This window comes from Triticum aestivum, chromosome 2D, assembly GCF_018294505.1.
Source record: "Triticum aestivum cultivar Chinese Spring chromosome 2D, IWGSC CS RefSeq v2.1, whole genome shotgun sequence".
Classification (NCBI taxonomy): Eukaryota; Viridiplantae; Streptophyta; class Magnoliopsida; order Poales; family Poaceae; genus Triticum; species Triticum aestivum.
This window is the reverse complement of record NC_057799.1, coordinates 463,277,247-463,299,409: the sequence shown is the minus strand read 5'-3', so window position 1 is coordinate 463,299,409 and position 22,163 is coordinate 463,277,247. Positions and strand designations below refer to the sequence as shown.

The window sequence follows — 22,163 nt, the reverse complement described above, 5'->3', positions numbered from 1 at the left end:
TAATGGCAGATGGGCTGTATGCTGTTTTCCACAGATTTGAGGCTTTCCTAAAAAAAGGTTGACGCACAAGCAGTGACTGTTGGATGGCCATCCAACGGCCGTCGTGCTTCTTCAATCTCTGCTCTTCCTGCTCCAGCCGCTCAAACAAGCGCCGGCGGGACTGCCTGCTCCCTCCTCCCCGCGGCCGGCTCTGCTGCCGCGCAGGCCTCACCGCCCCACCGTACTCCCATCGCTGGCCTAGCCATCCCTCTACTCACCCACACCTGCTGTTATTCTCCGGCGACGGCAGACGAACCAGTAAACCCTCGTACAGTCGTACTCCCCTCCGCGTGGGAAACAACTGCCGAGTCTTCCCTGCCTCCGTGTCGTTCCCTTCCTAGGCCTCGCCGTCGTCCACCGCCCTGGTGCTCTCGGCGCGGCCTGGTCAACGTGGTCAACGACCGACATGCATCTGAAGTGGACTGTACGTGGAGAGGCCGACAGCTGGGTCCACGGCCGCACGCAAGGAAATGCCTCCTTATTACGCGCAAAATAATGATTCCTCCACCTGACATCAGGGACCCACCGAAAGGGCCTCTGTATTTCGCGAAAAAAACGTTACCGCCGCTGACAGCTCGGACCCACCAGCTATATCTTCGCACGCAAGGAAGTGCCTCCTTATTACGCACAAAAAAATGAATACTCCCCCTGTTAGCTGGGACCCAGTATAGTGGCAGGCTGACTTGTGGGCCTACTAAGTTGACGGGGACGGAGGGCTTTGTCAACTTAGTCAATATGCACGATTCTAGCTCCAGTGACCGTACGATGTCCATCCAACGGCCGTAGTGCTTCTTCAACCTCTGGTCTTCTTGCTCCAGCCGCCCAAACCAGCGCCGGTCGTGCCTCGTGCTCCTGCCTCCCGTGGCCGGCTGCGATGCGGCGGAGGCCTCACCGCCCCCTACTACTCCCACCGCTGGCCAGGCCATCCCTCTACTCACCCACACCCCCTGTTATTCTGCGGCGACGGCAGCCTCACACCGCAGCGAACCAGTGAACCCTCGTACTCCTCTACGCGTGGGCATCCACTGCCGCGTCTTCCCCGGCTCCGCGTCGTCCCCTTCCTAGGCCTCGCCGTCGTCCACCGCCCTGGTGCTCTCGGCGCGGCGTGGTCAACGTGGTCAAGGAACGGCTTCCATCGGACGTGGACTGTACGTGGAGAGGCTGACAGCTGGGTCCACGGCCGCAGCAAGGAAGTGCCTCCTTATTACGTGCAAAATAATTATTCCTCCACCTGACAGCGGGGACCCACCGGACGGGCCACCGTATTTCGCGAAAAAAACGTTTGCCCCTGACTGCTGGGACCCACCAGCTACATCTTCGCACGCAAGGAAGTGCGTCCGGGCAAAAAAAACGATTCGCCCCCCTGACTGCTGGGACCCACCAGCTACATCTTCGCAGGCAAGGAAGTGCCTGACAGTCGGGACCCACCTGGTCGAAGCGTACGTAGCGTTGTCATTCTGGTCGCGAACGTGTACGTACATATATACTGGTGGATGTAGAGGCGCGCACGTGTCGTAGTAGAGGCGCGTACGTGTCGTAGTAGAGGCGCGCACGTAGCATGTACACGTACGTACAGCGGCCAGGGTGCAAGAAAGAAAATACGGCCACGTATGTGTACATACGGGCGGGGTCTCGAACGCCTACTCGCGCATACGTACGGCCAGGGCTCGTGTACATGGCTGGGTCGGAACGGAGAAACAGCGTCGTCGTCGTGTTCATGGGGAGGCAACGGAATGCGTCGTGTTCATGGGGAGGCAACGGAATGCGTCGTGTTCATGGGGAGGGGTGTGGCGTACCGCAAAACGGAGGAAACGGACCTCCTACGGTCGAAACGGGGGTCCTGTTGATCGGGAGGAGTGTGGCGTACCGCAAAACGGAGGAAACGGACCTCCTACGGTCGAAACGGGGGTCCTGTTGATCGGGAGGGGTGTGGCGTACCGCAAAACGGAGGAAACGGACCTCCTACGGTCGAAACGGGGGTCCTGTTGATCGGGAGGGGTGTGGCGTACCGCAAAACGGACGAAACGGACCTCCTACGGTCGAAACGGGGGTCCTGTTGATCGGGAGGGGTGTGGCGTACCGCAAAACGGACGAAACGGACCTCCTACGGTCGAAACGGGGGTCCTGTTCATCGGGAGGGGTGTGGCGTACCGCAAAACGGGACTCCACGGGATACTGTTCATCTCCACCGTCGACCTCCTCCAGCCTCCACGGGCTACCGTCGACCTCCTCCAGCCTCCACGGGCTCCTGTTCATCCAGCCTCCACCGCGCGCTACTCCACCGGCTACTGTTCAACCACCCCTCCACGGGCACCCCTCCACCGTCTACTGTTCATCCAGCCCTCCACACCACGGGGTCCTGTTCAACCACCCCTCCACGGGCACCCCTCCACCGTCTACTGTTCATCCAGCCCTCCACCACACCACGGGGTCCTGTTCATCCAGAGGCAACGCCACCGCTCACTGTTCATCCAAACCCCCCCCCGCAACGCTCACTGTTCATCCCAGAGGCAGCATCGATCGGCTTCAGTTAGCAGCAGTAGCGAAGGAATCGCTCGATCGGGTTCAGTTAACAGCCATCGATCGATCGCTCGGGTTCAGTAACGCGTAGCCTGCAGTGCAATCGCTCGGGTTCAGTTAGAGCCCAACGCCTCGCTCGGGTTCATTTAGAGCCAACGCCTCGCACACACGCGCGTACGTGTACGAGGGAAACGCGCATCGCTCGGCCCCGACCTCCCACCGTAACCGGGAACTCCCCGAAATTTTCCTCGCCCTCGCTTCTACCATGGTTTTTTCCGTCATGGACGGCCCAAAGAATGTCATGCAGCTGCGTCTCCGGCCCGCCCAGGACGAAAAGCCCATTTTCTGTCATGATTTTCTGTCATAGAAGTAGGAGCCCACCACATCTATGATGATACCGGGTTTTGTCACAATTATCGTCATAGAAGTGTCATATGTATGACAGAAAAAAAAATTGTTCGGCCCAAAATGTCACGGATGTGTCTTTTTTGTAGTGTATATACGCATCACGTCCAAGATTAGTAGACTGACTCCCGCCTGCATCTACTACTATTACTCCACACATCGACCGCTATCCAGCATGCACTAGTGTATTAAGTTCACGAAGAAACGGAGTAATGCAATAAGAACGATGACATGATGTAGACAAGATCTATCTATGTAGAGATAGACCCCATCGTTTTATCCTTAGTAGCAATGATACATACGTGTCGGTTCCCCTTCTGTCATTGGGATCAAGCACCGTAAGATCGAGCCCACTACAAAGCACCTCTTCCCATTGCAAGATAAATAGATCAAGTTGGCCAAACAAAACCCAAATATTGGAGAAGAAATACGAGGCTATAAGCAATCATGCATGTAAGAGATCAAAGAAACTCAAATAACTTTCATGGATATAAAAAGATAGATCTGATCATAAACTCAAAGTTCAGCCGATCCCAACAAACACACCGCAAAAAGAGTTACATCATATGGATCTCCAAGAGACCATTGTACTGAGAATCAAACGAGAGAGAGGAAGCCATCTAGCTACTAACTACGGACCCGAAGGTCTACAAAGAACTACTCACGCATCATCGGAGAGGCACCAATGGAAGTGGTGAACCCCTCCGTGATGGTGTCTAGATTGGATCTGGTGGTTCTGGACTCTGCAGCGGCTGGAATTGATTTTCGTCGACTCCCTTAGGGTTTCTGGAATATTGGGGTATTTATAGAGCAAAGAGGCGGTCCGGGGGGCACCCGAGGTGGGCACAACCCACCAGGGCGCGCCTGGGCCTCCTGGAGCGCCATAGTGGGTTGTGCTCCCCTCGGAGCACCCCCCAGGCGCTGCCTTGGCCCATTGGGTGTCTTCCGGTCCATAAAAAAACTCCGTAAAGTTTCGTTGCATTTGGACTCCGTTTGGTATTGATTTCCTGCGATGTAAAAAAACATGCAGAAAACAACAACTGGCACTTGGCACTATGTTAATAGGTTAGTACCAAAAGAGATATAAAATTACCATAAAATGATTATAAAACATCCAAGATTGATAATATAATAGCATGGAACAATCAAAAATTATAGATACGTTGGAGACGTATCAGTACTCTTGTGGTTTTCACAAATTGCTCTGTTTAGTAGGTGTTCTTGTGTTATCTAACCCTGTTTTCTCAGTTCACCTCTTCCAAAGCCAGCTCAAGACCACAAGGTAAGTATATGCATCACACACATGTGCATGGTGATCTCTTGCTGATGTACATACTGTTTACAAGAAGGACTCATGAACATGAAGGTACATTTCCTGTATTTACATCATTTACTCTGATGCATATAACCAAGATACATGTAACTCATTGCTTGCTCTGACATGCTTATGCATTCACATGCTCTTACATACCATCTTTACATGATTGCGTACATGTAGGGGGAGCCTATGCGTGTTACATGTCTTTTCGAAGCTTTACCTGTTACTCTTCACATCTTTATCTAAAGCTTTGATGTATGTTGTTATCAATTACCAAAAAGGGGGAGATTGAAAGCACAAGTGCTCCCTGGGTGATTTTGGTAATTAATGTAAACATATCTCTTGTTGGCCTAATATTTTCATCTAGTATATTTCAGATAGTTCAACAAAGGCGTGGTATGGACAAGAGGATGTGGAACCCCTTCAAAATGCTAAGGACAAACATTGGCAAAAGCTCAAGACTCTTCATTACTATTTTAGTGATCCAAGATCACATTGAGTCCATAGGAAAAACTAATACTATTAAAAGGGCATGATGTGTTGCTTAATGATCTACTTGCTCAAAATGCTTAGTGATATGCTCCAAAGCCCTCAACCACTTTATTTCCAAATTTGTCCTAAACCTAAAGTCAAACTCAGCCCCACCGATTTGATTTATCCGGCGCCACCGAGTTCACTTGACATAGCCACTGCCAGAAACCCTAATCAATTCGGTCTCACCGGCAGGATCTCGGTCTCACCGACAGGATCTCGGTCTCACCGAGATGGCCTTGCAAACTCTCTGTTGCCTGTTGCAATTATTTCGGTCTCACCGAAATGTGCGGTTGGTGCCACCGAGTTTGCCTGACCAACTCTCTGTTTACTTATTACTAAAATCGGTCTCACCGAGTTTGTGTAACCGGTCAAACTGAGATGAGGTTTTGCCTTAACCCTAGCACATCGGTCCCACCGAAAAACCTAACGTTCACATTTTGAACTAAATCGGTCTCACCGAGTTCATCTATTCGGTCTGACCGAGTTGGGTCAAATGTGTGTAACGGTTAGATTTTGTGTGAAGGCTATATATACCCCTCCACCTCCTCTATTCAGGAGAGAGCCATCAGAACGTGCCTACAGTTCCACTAGTCATTTTCTGAGAGAGAACCACCTACTCATGTGTTGAGACCAAGACATTCCAATCCAACAATAAGAATCTTGATCTCTGGCCTTCCCAAGTTTCTTTCCACTCAAATCATCTTTCCACCATAGCCAAATCTATGAGAGAGAGAGTTGAGTGTTGGGGAGACTATCATTTGAAGCACAAGAGCAAGGAGTTCATCATCAACACACCATCTATTCCCTTTTGGAGAGTGGTGTCTCTTAGATTGGTTAGGTGTCACTTGGGAGCCTCCGTCAAGATTGTGGAGTTGAACCAAGGAGTTTGTAAGGGCAAGGAGATCGCCTACTTTGTGAAGATCTACCCAAGTGAGGCAAGTTCTTCGTGGGCGATGGCCATGGTGGGATAGACAAGGTTGCTTCTTTGTGGACCCTTCGTGGGTGGAGCCTTCCGTGGACTCGCGCAACCGTTACCCTTCGTGGGTTGAAGTCTCCACCATCGTGGATGTACGATAGCACCACCTATCGGAACCACGCCAAAAATCTTTGTGTCTTCAATTGCGTTTGCACACTCCAATCCCATCCCTTTACTTTCTTGCAATTTGCATGCTTTACTTTCCGCTGCTTATATACTCATGCCATGCATGCTTGAAATGTATTGTGAATGCTCAAACTTGTGCTAAAACTCCACCTCAACTTGAAGAACTTAAAAACTGCTACTTTTGCTTGTTGAGGGTCTAATCACCCCCCTCTAGACACCTCTTCTCGATCCTTTCACCGGCCCTCCCCGCCCCGCGCACGGATCTGTGAAGCCTGCCCAATCTGCTCCTCCAGCCCGACGGCCTCCTCCACCTTCGGCCGCTGCTCCGCGCGGGCAGGGCTGGGTTCTAGTCCCCGGTCCCCGACGCCGCGGATGCGGACTCCGGAGTCGGAGGCACGTGCCGCCTGCCGCGAGAGGCAGAGGGCAAGGGAGATGGCGGCGGGTCCGACGAGTCTGCGCAGTCCGCCCGCCTCAGGTACCCGACAAGGAGGATCGTCTCTTCGAGTGAGCGTGCCGCCGGACACTGACTGAGACGGAGACGAAGGCCCGACGGCTCCGGAGGCTCAACGCGAAGCAACTCTGACTTGGCATAGAGCGATTCGAGCAGGAGGCGGCGGAGGCAGCGCGGGAGGCGGCGAGGGTGGCCAAGCTCAAGCGCAAGCAAGACCGCGTTGCCTGACGCTTGCAAGGCTACATCATCATCTCCGATTCCTCCTCCTCGACTGGTCCGATGTGGACCCACCTCCTGCCGCAGACTCCTACAGATGTGCCGGCGACCGGAAGGGCAAAGGGCCAGCGAGAAAGTGGTGAAGATCCGTCTTAATTTCCAGTTTTTAGATGTAGTTCGAACTTGTCCGCCGTATTATGTGAACTTTGGCTATCTTTTGATGCTCCGACTGTGATATTTTGATGAACCGATTGTGCATTTGTATGTCCGTTCATGATCTACGTAGTTTTTATCAACGTTGCATGTATAGGAGAGGGGATATGAGATATGCGGGTGTAGATGCGCGGATATAGAAAATGCCCGGTCAGCGTCCACGGACGTATATGGGGGCGGATTTGTAAGTCCGGTTGTAGATGCTCTTACGCGCCGGAATTTTAGGCCTAGAATGACCGGGCATACAAGAGTGACCGCTTAAGTTTGAAAACGGATGGAATTGGGCCGATCTTTCTTTCTCAAAGTAAAAAGTTCGAAACGAGGAAAATAAAAGAGAGACCGGGCATTACACGCATCGCTTCGTCTACCACGCTCGGTCCTCTGGTGGACACCAGCCGACCCCTCAACCGTGGCCTCTCCAAATGAACGGCCACCAGGTCCTCCAAACCGGCGAAAAATGAAAAAGTTAGACCAAGTTAGGACCGGCGGCGATCCCCGAGATGTACGCGTGCGGTCTATGATCCAGTCCGTCACGTCCGGGACTCCACATAGCAAAGCAAAGCAAAGCGGCCGACTCCATGCTCCAGGCCAGACGTGTCGCTCTGCTGCGCAGGCAGGCAGGCGCAGCCCGCGACGCGGACCTCCACCATCGGCCGAGCCCCCCAAACCCGCCGCCTACTACTACTACTACTCTAAACCTACTACAGTCACGTGCCAAGTCGGAAAATGCGCCTGCGCCGACGTCCCTCTCGCCGTCTGTCTGGCGGTCTCACGGGCGCACGGAGAGCGCCAGCGGAAGGGAAACTGTCAAACTGAACTGAATGGACTAGCAGTCCAGTAAAGCGGCGCGCGCGGCCTGGCATCGATCGAACGATCGGCGCCGGGCGGGTGGGCGCGGGCGCAACTTGGGCAGCTGGGGCCGTCGCGGCGTCGTTCCCGTGGCTCCTGGGTGCTGGGCGCGCGCGTGCTCGTGGGGTTGCTTTCCTGCCCGTTGGTGGGCGGAAGAGAATCCATACATGCCGAATTGCCGTGCCCGCGTCTCTCTCGCGACCTCGCCATCCAGCCCAGCCCAGCCCCGTCGGTCGGCGGCGCCATCGCCGTCCCGGACCCGACAGGCCCTGTGACCCGTGTTCACATGCGCCGCATGATCTCCTGTGTGCTGTCAGGGGAAAAGGTGACTCGACTGCCACATTATCTCGAGAGACTTGCTAGCACCACAGTTCATCGTCGGTCGGCACGGCACGACAGTGGAGATTCAACAGAGAAACAAGATGCAGATAACCTCAGATTAGCTAGCTTCAATGCTCATGGTTTCCAGATCCCGACCATCTCGTTCAATAAGGTATTTAAATGAGCTTGGTTATATAGTATAATGAAAACCAAAACCAAATCAAAACACGGACCAGCGCGCAATAATTGGTGTACCGTGTCCGTACAGCACTTGCTACACCAATCAAAACACGGACCAGCGCACTCGGCCAATCTCTTTCCTTCTCGACGGAAAAAAGCATCTGCCCGCCACTTGCGGTGACACGCGCGACACATGATCGTGCCGCCCCTGTGCATCCTTGAAAACCGCGCACGATCTGACGCGCCAATGCACTCAGCTGTACCGCCGCCGCCGGTAACTCCAGCTACGTCAAAAGACCGGCTTCCTTTAGCTCGATCATCAAAAAGACCGGCCTGTCATCACCGATCCATTCAAAAGAGCGGCGGCGGCCGGGATAGGATCAAATCGCCGGCGAATATTGCGCGATGAGGCGTCCCCAAAAGCGCCTCGTAGGCTGGTCTCGACTCTCAACTATACGTAGCTCGCCAGCTCGGAAAGGTGGAAGTGGAAAGAGGCAGCGGCGGCATGCACACGTCCACCTCAGTCCTCGGTGCTGTGACGGAGAAGAGAACTGATCCATCGGTAGCGGTAGCGGTATCCTCCTGCGCGTGAACTTGCTGCTTGCTGCAAGCACGTAGGCGTCCCCTTGGCCACTTGTAACAGGCCCTCGGTCTCGGCGCAAGATCGAGATTCTTGCTTTGCTTCCTTCCCACTCCTCTCCCCGCGCGCGTTATCGTTTCCTACAGTGATGACGGGTTACGATCGAGGATCCGGCAGAGATCGCTTGTTAATTACCGGTGTGTGGAGCCAGGGGTGAAGACGATTCTCCGATTGATTGCACGTTCTTTTCAGGGGAAAGAAAGAGTCTATCTATCTCGCTGCTGCAAGAGTATAATAATGTTCATGAGAAGAGCCGGAAGAGAAGAGTTAGGTCCGTTTCGGTAAAGTAGGTAGACTCAGGACCACGGGATGCTGGATAGATTACGCAAGGATCCTCCGTGATTTGATCTGTTGATTAAGCTGGACAGTTTCTTTGCTAAAACTCTCGACTTTTTGGCATCGTAAGAGCATCTGCAGCCTACTGCCGCATATGACAAATATAACGCCTCAAACGCTCTTCAAATTAACAGAATTCCATTCCGACATCTTATACTAGTAAATTCTTATATCCGTATAAAAACATGAAAAAAAAAAGATGATCTAGCTACTCCTCATTGGAGATGTCAACGATCTCCGTGCCCGGCTCCGGGTACATGAACGGCAGTTGCAGCTCCGGCGTCTCCGACTGCTCCGCTCCGGCCTCCTCCTTCTTTATATCCGCGTCGAGTTTGGCGAAGAGCGCGTCGGACGCCGCCTGCTCCTGCCGGTTCGCCTCCACACAAGCCTCCATCCATGACCTGCTACTCCGCCATTTCCGCGGCTTGGGCGACGGCGAACTCCACCTCCGCCATGTTGAACCCCAGAGCAAGCTGCTCCGCTTCCTCCTCCTCAGGATCCGGCACCTTCATCGGCTCCGGTAGCTGCTCTCCCTCCTCCCTCTCCGTCTCCGGCGAGTCCGAAGGCAAACCGACAACAATGCGGGCGGTGCACCTCGCCTCTCCTCGCCTAGATCACCTCTACGATATGCCTCCGGTGCTCCGGTGTGAGCATAGCGTACGTTGTGATCTTTGCGTCGGACCATGGCGATGCCGGACAGGGTGGAGAGCGGGGGAGAGGAGGCAGATGGGCTCGCGTGGCGGCGCGGAGAGGGAGGAGGTGGATGGGCTAGGATTGGGGGCGGCAGTCGACGGAGCGGCGCCAAGCGACGTTCACACCGTGGCGATGGTGGAGGCGTCCATCGGACCGTCGGGTTTCCAGGCATTTCCCGCGTGGGACCCCATCGTCAGTCCTACGTGGCGGACGCGTCCGGGCGCCGCCATATCCGCCCTATATTTGAACTGGATATGAGGGGTGCCGGTCAGTCCGGACGTTTGAAACCTGTTTGAGGTGTCCGTCTGGATCAGATTTTCGTGACTGAGCGGGCTGCTCGAGCGTTTGAAGCTGGCTTGGACGCCCAACTGTAGATGCTCTAAACTCTTTTTTTTTTCTTTTGAGGGGAGGGGAACATCGTAAACGTTTTCCATTATCGTGATTGTACCTTTGTAAAGTAAAGTACAAAGATCGTCGCGTCTCCTGGTGGTGAAACGCACGGGCGAGACAAAAGTGCGTGCGCATGCACTCTACAAAGCGTGCACCTTTCGGGTTATGACAGCAGAGGATGACAAACGGGCCATCCGCATGCAGCAGGCCCTGTCCGCGTCACTCGTAAGACACGCAACAGTTCTTGCTCTCGTAGTATACTACAGAAGAAGAAAAAGCAGCACTATTCAACCATCTTCCCCGTGCCAATCCTACCCCTGTTCCCATTGCAACCTGCTAGCAGCTAGCCTAGCACCGTCACTACCGTCTGGCCACTTCGCTGAGCTGTGGCCCGTCCTTCTCCATCCCTCCTCTCTCGCCTGTGCTGCTCAGCGCTTGATCTCACGTTCTCCCGAAGAGACGAATTTGAACGCGGCGATCGGATGCTTGTCTCGATCGGCCTTTATAATTATACCGTTGAGTTCTCGCATTACAAAGTCATGATACCAGCCAGAAAAGAAATGTTTACCGAAACGTGTGTATGAAACCTATGGACATATTCAATTGATCTGGAACCGATGCTCTGGTCTTCCCGGAGACTTTCTTCCCCAGAATAAAGGGAAGTCAGAGTGCTCAAGTTATCCCATGATTTGATCCGTTCTTTCAAAGGATAGGCATGTTTACTGAACTGAATACTATAGGGTTTCGGAGCCGGCTTCCAGCGAATGGTGTGTCAAAGGTGCTGACATAACAAACATCTTATTCCTCGAAGAAAATTGTATTGGGATAGACGACTTTCTTTTGTTGCGAGAAGGCGAATTTTGTTGAGCTAGCCCAGGTACAATACTCAAATGCTTACTTTTTTTTTTACTATAGACCAGATGCGGATCAAATCAGAAAGATAAATTTCATTTAAGGTGGAGGGCGTGTCATGTTTGAACTTGAGCGGGCAAAGGCATCGTTGCTGCTCGGTTCATAGAAATGGTCGCCTTTCGCCGGGAAACTCGGGCAAGGCGAAGTGGAGAGGAGCTTCTCTGTGGGCTGGCAACAGAGCCTCGAGTCCACGCACGGCGCAGTTGGCCGTGCACGTGAAACGCCGACCCATGCAGGCAGCTGTCGCGGGGCGGATTCCCGCGGTTTCTGCCTGCCTCAGTCCCCCGACGTCGCACTGGCACTGATCGATCAACCATCCATCCAGGCCCAGGTAAAGAAAAGAAAAGAAAAGAAAAGAAAAGAAAAAATGAGAGCAGGGTGAGTAAAGTAGAAGGCACCCCGGCCCGTCCGTGCAACTCCACGCAGCGGTTCCCTACCTAGATAGCTGCATTGCTCGCACTCGCACGCACGTAAAGGAGCACATCCTTTTTGCGCGATCCCCCCTCTCGCTCGCGCACCCCAAGGCCAGGTAGGAGTACGACGACCGCTGCTACTCCAGCGACGGTGAAACCAACCTGGTGGCTAGTGGTACTAGAACGGACCAGAGCCGGCGAACTTCCAATGACCGGGAAGAAAAATGCACGGCGTTGGGCAGGACGGACGAACGAACGAACTCGGGGCATCTGATCACGCGCACACGCGATGCTTTCGTCGTCGTGGTCGCAAGCGTGCGCATCTGCCTTTCTCCGTGTGTCGACATGCACAGGGCCGGCCAGCAGCCCGTGTTCCGACGCAGCGGCTGAGCTCACCCGTGACCGTGAGCCATCCATCCATCCATCACCCATGACAGGACAAAAAACCAATCAGCTCCCATGCTAATCCGTAGAGACACGCATGGAAGACGTATAATTAGCGCTATTTTGTCACCACCAAACTACAATTAGTGATAGTATTTCCTTTTTCTGGAGTGACAGATAACCAGCACTGTTCTCCCAAACCAACCAGCGGCTCCAGAACATCCGTCGTCGCCGCTGCAGCAGGGCACCTGCCTACCCTACTTATCAGTACACGTACGCGCTCCTACCCTAGCACTTAGCTCCAAACCCCAGCACCCAAATTAAAAGCCAGAAGCAAACAAGAGAAATTAAAGACTACTCCGCGAGAGCCCAGCCTAAAAGTGCCGGGTGGGCCCGCCCGGATTAGGACGAAAAGCAAGCTCGAGCCAAAGCAAGCAAAGCAAAGAGAAGGGGGAAGGGAAAGCAAAGGGACCGAGGCTGGCTAGATCGAGGGAGGGAGAGGGACCGCCCGCGATTGCTACGCTTCGCGAGCGTGCTTGCCTGCCATTTCCTCCCGTCCGCGGCCCGACCCAATTTCTTCTCCACCCCCCCTCCCTCCTCCCCTACCACCACCACCTCTCCCCCTCCCCCCTAGCTAGCTAGCTCTCTTGCCGTCACCACACCACTTCCTCCTCTCTTCTCTCTCTACTCCGCGGCGGCGCATCTACATCGCCCATTCATTGCTCTTAGCCCGGGGCGGCAGTGAGTCGGCGCCAGAGCGCAGCCTCCCCGGCGGCGGGACTGGGCGTGGCAGAAGCGCGGCGGAAAACGCGGTGAGTTGGAAGGCCTCCTCCATCGCTCTTGTTGCGTGCGTGCGTGCGTGCGTCCGCATTATTGAGCCCACCGGTGCGCCGTGCTGTTTGTTTCCTGTGCTGGTTCGTGGTTGCGGGTGGTGGGGGTGGCGTTAGTTACTGCGCGCAGCTCGCTCGCTCGCTCTAGGCGGAGTGAAAGGCCCGCTCCTTTTGCTCGCAGATCTGTTTCGGCGGTGGTGGTGCGCGGCGGTGCTGTTCCTGGGGCCGGGGCCTCCCGCGATTTGAGGGTGTCACAGCGGTCCCTCCACGGTTCTTATTGGGTGTTCCATCTTTTTCTGCAAATATGGTGGGATTGGTAGCCGGCTACTCCTGTTCCGGGTTCCTCGATTGGTCCTGACCGAGTAAGCATTATTTTCAGGCGTGTGATTCGATTCTTGTCGCTTTTCAGCGATTCTTCCCGGTGCTAGATTCTTGATTTGGAGTTGCTCAGTTTGCTCCCGAATTCGATTCTTAGTTATGCTCAGTAGTACTACCATAGCTTTCATTCCTGTCCTGGATTGTCCTTGTGTCCATTTCTCTGAAAACGAAGGCAAATCAAACAAGAAGTACTAGTATCCTGCAGATAGTTATGCGGTTAGAATCTTTCCAGAACAGAAGCATTTCATTTGCGGCATGTTCTCACAATTCTCTGCTTGCATTCTGTTCCAGGAAGTCTGCAAGCCGCGGAGATGCACAAGATTATAGCAGCTGTTCTGCTCCTTGTTCGGCTCTGAGCATTGGTTGATCTGCGAAGTGAAGATAGCATGGACCCTGGGACGGCATCCGCGTCCTGGGGTTTGCAACTAGGTGTGGTGCTGGTCTTTCTGCTGGCCTCTGGCTGCCAGGGGCTCAACCATGAGGGCTGGCTTCTCCTGGCGCTCAAGAGCCAGATGATTGACACTTACCACCACCTTGACAACTGGAACCCCAAGGATCCATCGCCGTGCACGTGGAGTGGTGTCAACTGCTCCTCCTCGTCGTCGTCGAGGCTAGCAGTGGTGTCTCTCAACGTCAGCAACATGAACCTGTCGGGCACCGTCGGCCCGGGCATCGGCGGTCTTACCGAGCTGACTAGCCTCGATTTGTCCTTCAACGAGTTCTCTGGTACTATCCCTGCTGAGATTGGGAATTGCTCAAAACTGGTGTTGCTCAACTTGAATAACAACAATTTTGACGGTACAATCCACCCTGAGCTCGGGAAGCTGGACCTGCTGATCGGATGCAATCTGTGCAATAACAGGCTCCATGGTCCAATACCTGATGAGATTGGTAACATGTCATCGCTTCAGGACTTGGTGGGGTACAGTAACAATCTCTCCGGTTCTATACCGCATTCTGTCGGCAAGCTCAAGCACCTCAAGACTATCCGGCTGGGACAGAATCTTATATCTGGCAGCATTCCTGCCGAGATAGGTGAATGCCGTAACCTGACCGTGTTTGGTCTTGCGCAGAACAAGTTGGAAGGGCCTTTGCCAAAAGAGATTGGGAGGTTGGGTCTCATGACAGACCTAATCCTGTGGGGAAATCAGCTTTCTGGCCCCATTCCTCCAGAGATTGGGAATTGTACAAATCTCAGGACAATTGCCCTTTATGATAATGATCTGGTTGGTCCTATACCTGCAACAATTGGGAACATTACTTATCTTGAGAAGCTATATCTTTACAGGAATTCAATAAATGGTACCATTCCGTCTGAAATTGGGAAGCTTTCTTTCGCAGAAGAGGTTGATTTTTCAGAGAATTTCTTAACGGGAGGGATACCAAAGGAGTTAGGCAACATACCAGGGTTGTATCTACTCTACCTCTTCCAGAATCAGCTTACTGGCTTTATTCCTAGTGAGTTGTGTGGATTGAGGAACTTGAGCAAGCTTGATCTTTCCATCAATTCACTCACTGGCCCAATTCCAGCCGGATTTCAGTACATGACCAAGTTAATCCAGTTGCAACTCTTCAACAATATGCTATCAGGGGACATACCTCCAAGGTTTGGCATTTACAGTCGACTGTGGGTGGTGGATTTCTCAAACAACAACATTACAGGGCAGATACCTCGAGATCTTTGTAGGCAGTCAAACCTTATTTTGTTGAATCTGGGGTCTAACAAGTTGACTGGAAACATACCTCACAGAATCACCAGCTGTAAATCCTTGGTGCAGCTTCGTCTCAGTGACAACAGTCTGACAGGAAGCTTCTCCACTGATCTCTGCAATCTGGTGAATTTGACAACAATTGAGCTGGCTCGGAACAAGTTCAATGGCCCTATTCCTCCTCAGATAGGGAATTGCAACGCTCTGCAGAGGCTTAACCTTGCAAATAATTATTTCACATCTGAGTTGCCCCGAGAAATAGGGAAATTGTCAAAGCTTGTTGTCTTCAATATCTCATCTAACAGGCTAGGAGGAAGCATACCACTGGAGATCTTCAATTGTACAACATTGCAACGTCTTGATCTCAGCCAGAATAGCTTTGAAGGTTCATTGCCAAATGAAGTTGGTAGACTGCCTCAACTGGAGCTTCTCTCGTTCGCTGATAATAGGCTGTCTGGGCAGATGCCACCTATTCTTGGTAAACTTTCACATTTGACAGCACTGCAGATTGGTGGCAATCAATTCTCCGGTGGAATACCAAAGGAGCTGGGCCTGCTGTCAAGCTTGCAGATTGCCATGAATTTGAGCTATAATAATCTCTCTGGGAATATACCATCAGAGCTTGGCAGTCTTGCATTATTGGAAAGTTTGTTTCTCAATAATAACAACCTGACAGGTGAAATCCCAGATACATTTGTAAACCTGTCAAGTTTGCTTCAGCTCAATGTCTCGTACAATAATCTCACCGGTACTCTTCCCCCGGTGCCGCTTTTTGACAATATGGTTGTGACCAGCTTTATTGGAAACAGAGGACTCTGTGGTGGACAACTTGGCAAGTGTGGATCTGAGTCACCCTCCTCTTCCCAGTCATCCGACTCGGTTAGTCGCCCTATGGGCAAGATTATAGCAATTATTGCCGCCATTATTGGAGGAGTATCACTTATTCTTATTGCCATACTTTTGCACCATATGAGGAAACCATTAGAAACAGTAGCCCCTTTGCAAGACAAGCAAATTCTATCTGCTGGGTCTAACATTCCTGTTTCTGCGAAGGATGCGTATACATTTCAGGAACTGGTCTCTGCTACAAGTAATTTTGATGATAGTTGTGTCATTGGACGGGGTGCTTGTGGAACTGTGTACAAAGCCGTCCTGAAGCCTGGGCAGATAATTGCGGTAAAGAAGTTGGCTTCTAACAGGGAAGGAAGCAACACCGACAACAGCTTCCGTGCAGAGATCATGACTCTTGGAAAGATAAGACATCGTAACATTGTGAAACTGTACGGTTTCATCTATCACCAGGGTGCAAACCTTCTGTTGTATGAGTACATGCCAAGAGGCAGCCTTGGAGAGCTACTTCACGGAGAATCTTCTTCTTCACTCGATTGGGAGACACGCTTCACGATAGCCCTTGGGGCAGCTGAAGGGCTTTCATACTTGCATCATGATTGCAAGCCTCGGATCATCCACCGTGATATCAAGTCAAATAACATTTTACTTGATGACAACTTTGAAGCTCATGTTGGTGACTTTGGGTTGGCTAAGGTGATTGACATGCCAGTCTCAAAGTCTATGTCTGCAATTGCTGGTTCATATGGCTATATTGCACCAGGTGAGTCTTAAGTTTTCTCCACATCCTACAAAGCAAATTCCATTTGCATGTCACTGCTATCTTGCCCTATATGCTTTTTTTACTTGAATCTTTAGTTAAGCGATGAATGGTCAACAAAGTACTGATCCAGTTCTTTTCATTTGATCAGAGTATGCGTACACCATGAAGGTGACCGAGAAATCTGACATATACAGCTATGGCGTCGTGCTGTTGGAGCTGCTAACCGGTCGTGCGCCTGTGCAACCGATAGAGTTGGGAGGTGATCTGGTAACATGGGCCAAAAATTACATCAGGGACAATTCTCTGGGTCCAGGGATCTTCGACAGTAATCTTGATTTGGAAGATAAAGCCGTCGTCGATCATATGATCGAGGTCTTGAAAATTGCTCTGCTATGTAGTAACCTGTCGCCGTACGAGAGACCGCCGATGCGGCATGTTGTAGTTATGTTAAGCGAGTCGAAAGATAGGGCTCGGGTGAGCTTGGCGTCGTCGCCTACTTCTGATTGTTCTTCGAAGAAGGATAGCTCATGATGTATTTATATATATAAGTTCAGTTAGTGAAAGGCAATCAATACCCGTTGCTCCCTTTCCCCTGTTGCTTATGATGGGGATCTTGGGAGCATGCACTCATTCTTTCTGTCAATTGTTTTCTAGTGGGATAAATAATACTGACTGATAACAGTGGGATCGTGTATGTATGTTAGCCTCTCTGAAGAAGGTACCGTCAAGTCCAGGCAGTAACCCTGAGTAGTTCAGCCAGGGTTCCTCCCTGGACGTGGTGCTGTGCCTCTTGCTTAGGTTTGGGTTTAGTATTTCTCACAGTTGGAATATGAATGTGCTTTTGCTGGAACAACATGGTCTTTCTGAACTTTTGACACTCTCAACTGAGTTTTATCTGAGCTTCCTAAACTTAGTGCAATTCACGTTTTTTATCCGTTTGGGTCGATCGAAGGCATGCTGTCCAGCTGCGTCTGTCCAAACCTGGCCGGTGCGTCCAACGGTAGTTCATACCGGCACACTTGCGAACCTTTCTCCGGCCAACCCTCTTCGTTGACTGCATGGTCCACTGCTCGGACAGCCACGCCGTCAACCGTGACGGCGGGGACAGCGGCGGCGACGGGGTTTGTCGCGTCGGCCATGGTGAGTGGGCAGGGTGGCGAAGGGTTTTGGGAGAGAGTGGGAAATGAGATGAATGTGCCACCGACGAATGGGTCAGGGGAGAAAAGAGTGGGAGTCACGCCATGCGCCATGTCCGCCTCGACGCATACCGGGCTCAAATTTAGGCCGGAGATAGGTCGCGAGTGGATGAAAACCGGATAGGGTCCATTTATGTCGATGGGTTGGGCCGCAGTTTCTATCCGTTTTGACCCAAAACGAATCGCACGCGGACGGACAAAATTCGTCGCGCGTTGGGAGTTGCCCTTACGAATGTGGTTCTCAAGGTCCAGGCCTCCAGGGTCACTATACTCCACCGAACAAGCGACACCCGTCAGAGGTCAGACAGACCACTACCATGGCAGCAGAGGAAGCAGGGAGGCAGCACCCGCACGTCGTCCTCTTCCCCTTCCTCGCGCGCGGCCACGTCCCCGCCTTCCTCCGCCTCGCCGGCCTCCTCCACGAGCGGCGCCCGGGCATCGCCGTCACCCTAGTCTCCACCGCGCGCATCCTCGATTCCATCTCCCTCCCGCCCACCAACCCTCCTATCCGCCTCCAAGCGCTCCCGTTCGCGCCCGCGGACCACGGCCTGCCGCCCGGCACCGACTGCCTCGCCGACCTCCACGTCCACCAGTTCATCACCTTCTTCCAGGCGTCCGAGTCCCTCCGCCCCGCCTTCGAAGGGTTCGTCTCCGGCATCCGGTCCCCGGTCTGCATCGTCGCCGACGCCTTCTTCGGCTGGACGGCCGACGTCGCCCGCGCGCACCGCGCGTTCCACGCGGTCTTCCTCACCGGCGGCGCCTTCGGCTTCGCCGTCTTCTTCTCCGTGTGGGAGCACCTGCCGCACACGCTCGCCGCCGGCGACGAGTTCCCTCTGCCCGATTTCCCCAGCGTCGTCCTCCACCGCACGCAGATCCCGCGGTACATGCTCGCGGCGACCGGGTCCGATCCCTGGACGGCCTTCTTCCGGCGGGTCATCTCGCTTTGCCGCAAGACCGATGCGGTCCTTGTCAACACTGTACAAGAGCTCGAGTCCTCCGGGCTAGACATGCTCAGGAGGACCTTCGGCGTCCAACCATGGCCGATCGGGCCAATTCTCGCGGCGCCGACGACTCCGTCGGCCTCGCAGGACGATGCCATCATATTCCGGTGGCTGGACGCGCACCCGCCGCGCTCGGTGCTGTACATATCCTTCGGGTCGCAGAACAGCATCAACGCCGATCAGATGACGGAGCTGGCACTGGGCCTGGAGGCCAGCGGGCGGCCGTTCCTCTGGGTCCTCCGGCCACCGCTGGGGCTCGACGCGAAGGACGGATTCAAGCCGGAGTGGCTCCCGGCGGGCTTCGAGGAGCGAACGGCCGGGGCCAACAGGGGACTGCTGGTGCGCGGCTGGGCGCCGCAGGTGCGGATCCTGGCGCACCCGTCCACCGGCGCGTTCATGAGCCACTGCGGGTGGAACTCCATCCTCGAGAGCCTGTGCCACGGCGTGCCGGTGATCGGGTGGCCGCTGGGGGCCGAGCAGTTCTTCAACGCGATGCTGGTGGTGGAGCGGGGCGTCTGCGTGGAGGTGGCGCGGGGGAACATGGAGAGCTCGGTGGTGGCGATGGGGGCCGTGGCCGACGCCGTGGGGACGGTGATGGGGGAGACGGAGAAGGGCGGCCAGATGAGAAGGAAGGCGGAGGTGATCGCGCGCGCGATGGCGGCCGCTTGGGAGGGGCCGCGCGGGTCGTCGGCGGTGAGCTTGGAGGGGTTCCTCGGATGCGTTGAGACGTCTGTGCCTGTGCGTTGAGATTTCCGCGTCAATGCTGTTCCGGACTTACGGGGGGAATATTTTTCCTGCAGAAATATTTGTGTCGCACACGCAGGTAGTTTGAATTTCACAATAGCTATATGTAATGTAAGTCGTTTGAATTTACAATTTGGGTAAGTTGATTTTTGGAGGTAAAAGCCGGTGACGAGGGTGACAGGCTCGCCGACGATCTATCTTAGGGTGGTAGGGTGGCAGGCTCGCCGTTAGAGGGATGTCCGTGGGCGGCGGAAGGGCGGGGCGGCCAGGCTGGCATTTGCGCTAGCCGGTCGCGGAGGTAGGCGGTTCGGTAAGGGTTGGATCTGGAGATGGACAGATGAAGAAGAAGAGAAACAATGTCATACCGTTTTGAGGTTGAAGATGAAGGCCTGGCCGTTGAATCTTGATTCAATGGTTGAGATGGAAAGTTAGGAATCGGCTGACCCCTTTAAAATATATAGGATCGGCTGACCCCTTTAAAATATATAGGGGTCCATCTTTTAGCCACTCCCATTGAATTTCGCGACGATTGTACATCTTCGGTTTGCGTGGGAACGCAAAACCACGTCTAAAACGACGGTCTATTCAAGATTATTCTTTCCCTCTGTTTCGCAAAAAAGAGAGCAAAATATAGAAGTACTATTTTTCATACGGATTTGCTAATTCTCATTAGTTATGTCTCGTCTAACTTACTAACCGTACGATCGACGCACCAAGATGCATGTTCCTCGCTCCGTTTATGTTCATGTACGTGTCGCGTAAGTTTTCCGTCGTGGGCTGAGCCGCTGTTCCTTTTTCCGCATGTGTATGATTTGTGTGGGTCGTGAGTGCAATGCCCCGTAGCTGTGTCTGGGCATTACGGTTGGAGTATGTTACCCTCTCTGCTAGGGTTTAGTACTCCAGCGCTGATCTGATCGCCCCATGAGGTTTTTCGTCTATCTATCTACCGATTGTCGAGCGCTCGTCTGTCACCGCGGTTGCCGGCAGACGGAGCGTGGTGTTGCAGGGACTAGGTCCCTCAAGCTATTAACTTCGCCAAGACGGCGGGATCGGGACATGACAATCTGGATGAACTTCTGAAACACCTGGACCTAACTGAAGGAAATATGCCCTAGAGGCAATAATAAAGTTGTTATTTATATTTCCTTATATCATGATAAATGTTTATTATTCATACTAGAATTGTATTAACCGGAAACTTGATACATGTGTGAATACATAGACAAAACATAGTATCCCTAGTATGCCTCTACTAGACTAGCTCGTTAATCAAAGATGTTTAAGTTTCCTGACCATAGACATGTGTTGTCATTTGATAACGGGATCACATCATTAGGAGAATGATGTGATGGACAAGACCCATCCATTAACTTAGCATTACGATCGTTTAGTTTTTATTGCTATTGCTTTCTTCATGACTTATACATATTCCTCTGACTATGAGATTATGCAACTCCCGAATACCAGAGGAACACCTTGTGTGCTATCAAACGTCACAACGTAACTGGGTGATTTTTATATGCTCTACAGGTGTCCCCGAAGGTGTTTGTTGAGTTGTCATAGATCGAGACTAGGATTTGTCACTCCGAGTATCGGAGAGGTATCTCTGGGCCCTCTCGGTAATGCACATCACTATAAGCCTTGCAAGCAATGTGACTAATGAGTTAGTTGCGGTATGATGCATAACGGAACGAGTAAAGAGACTTGCCGGTAACGAGATTGAATTAGGTATGATGATACCGACGATCGAATCTCGAGCAAGTAACATACCGATGACAAAGGGAATGCCGTATATTGTTATGCGGTTTGACCGATAAAGATCTTCGTACAATATGTAGGAACCAATATGAGCATCCAGGTTCCGCTATTGGTTATTGACCGGAGATATGTCTCGGTCATGTCTACATAGTTCTCGAACCCGTAGGGTCCGCACGCTTAACGTTCGATGACGATTTGTATTATGAGTTATGTGTTTTGGTGACCGAAGTTTGTTCGGAGTCCTGGATGTCGGCGTTCTGGGAACGGGGGTCCCCAAACTTGCCTGCCTGCGGCCCACGGCGTGGCTCTACGAGTGGGCCCGTACGGCCCATCTTCAACAGCTAGCAATCAAGACCCTCGCGAGGGGCCAAGCCTCGCGAGGCGGACGATGCAAGACCTCCTCGGGAGCGGCCTCGCTAGGCTGGCTCGCGAGGGGCGGAGAGATCAAGGCAAGGCAAACCTCGCGAGGATCTCATGACGCAAGCCATGACGATCGAGACCAGGCGGGCGCTAGCGCGCACAGTGTCCTTGTTTCCTCTTTGGTGCTAAGGAGGCAAGCGCAGGCGAGGAGTACCGAGGCGTCAAGCAAAGGTTTCCATATCGGTGCAATGAGACCAAGACCAGCAGGACAGCAAGATGGAGGTCACCGTGGAGCCCAAGACGGCGTCACCACCAGAGCCTTTGGCAGGCGAAGACTACTTTTGTCCGGATAAGCTGTACTAGCTGTCCCCTTTTAAATTGTCCGTTGTGGGATCCCTTCCCGCTCAATATTTGGGAAGAGGACCAGGGCCTCTATAAATAGGACTAACCACCACAGTAGGAGAGAGGGTTCAACTTTCCATCCTCACACCCACAAGTTCACCAAGCACAAGAACACCTCTCCTCAGGAGGCTGTTCTTCCCCTTGTACTGTTCTCCTCAGCCCAAGAGGCAATCCACCACCACCACACTGGAGTAGGGTATTACACTACAACGGTAGCCCGAACCAGTATAAATCTTGTGTCTCGTGTGTTGTGAGTT

General features: G+C 52.9%; 1 pseudogene; it reads left to right on the top strand.

Annotated features, from left to right (window-relative positions):
* The first annotated feature begins 12,384 nt into the window (after positions 1 to 12,384).
* Positions 12,385 to 19,547, top strand: LOC123053847 (probable leucine-rich repeat receptor-like protein kinase At5g63930; annotated as a pseudogene).
* The last annotated feature ends 2,616 nt before the right edge of the window (positions 19,548 to 22,163 follow it).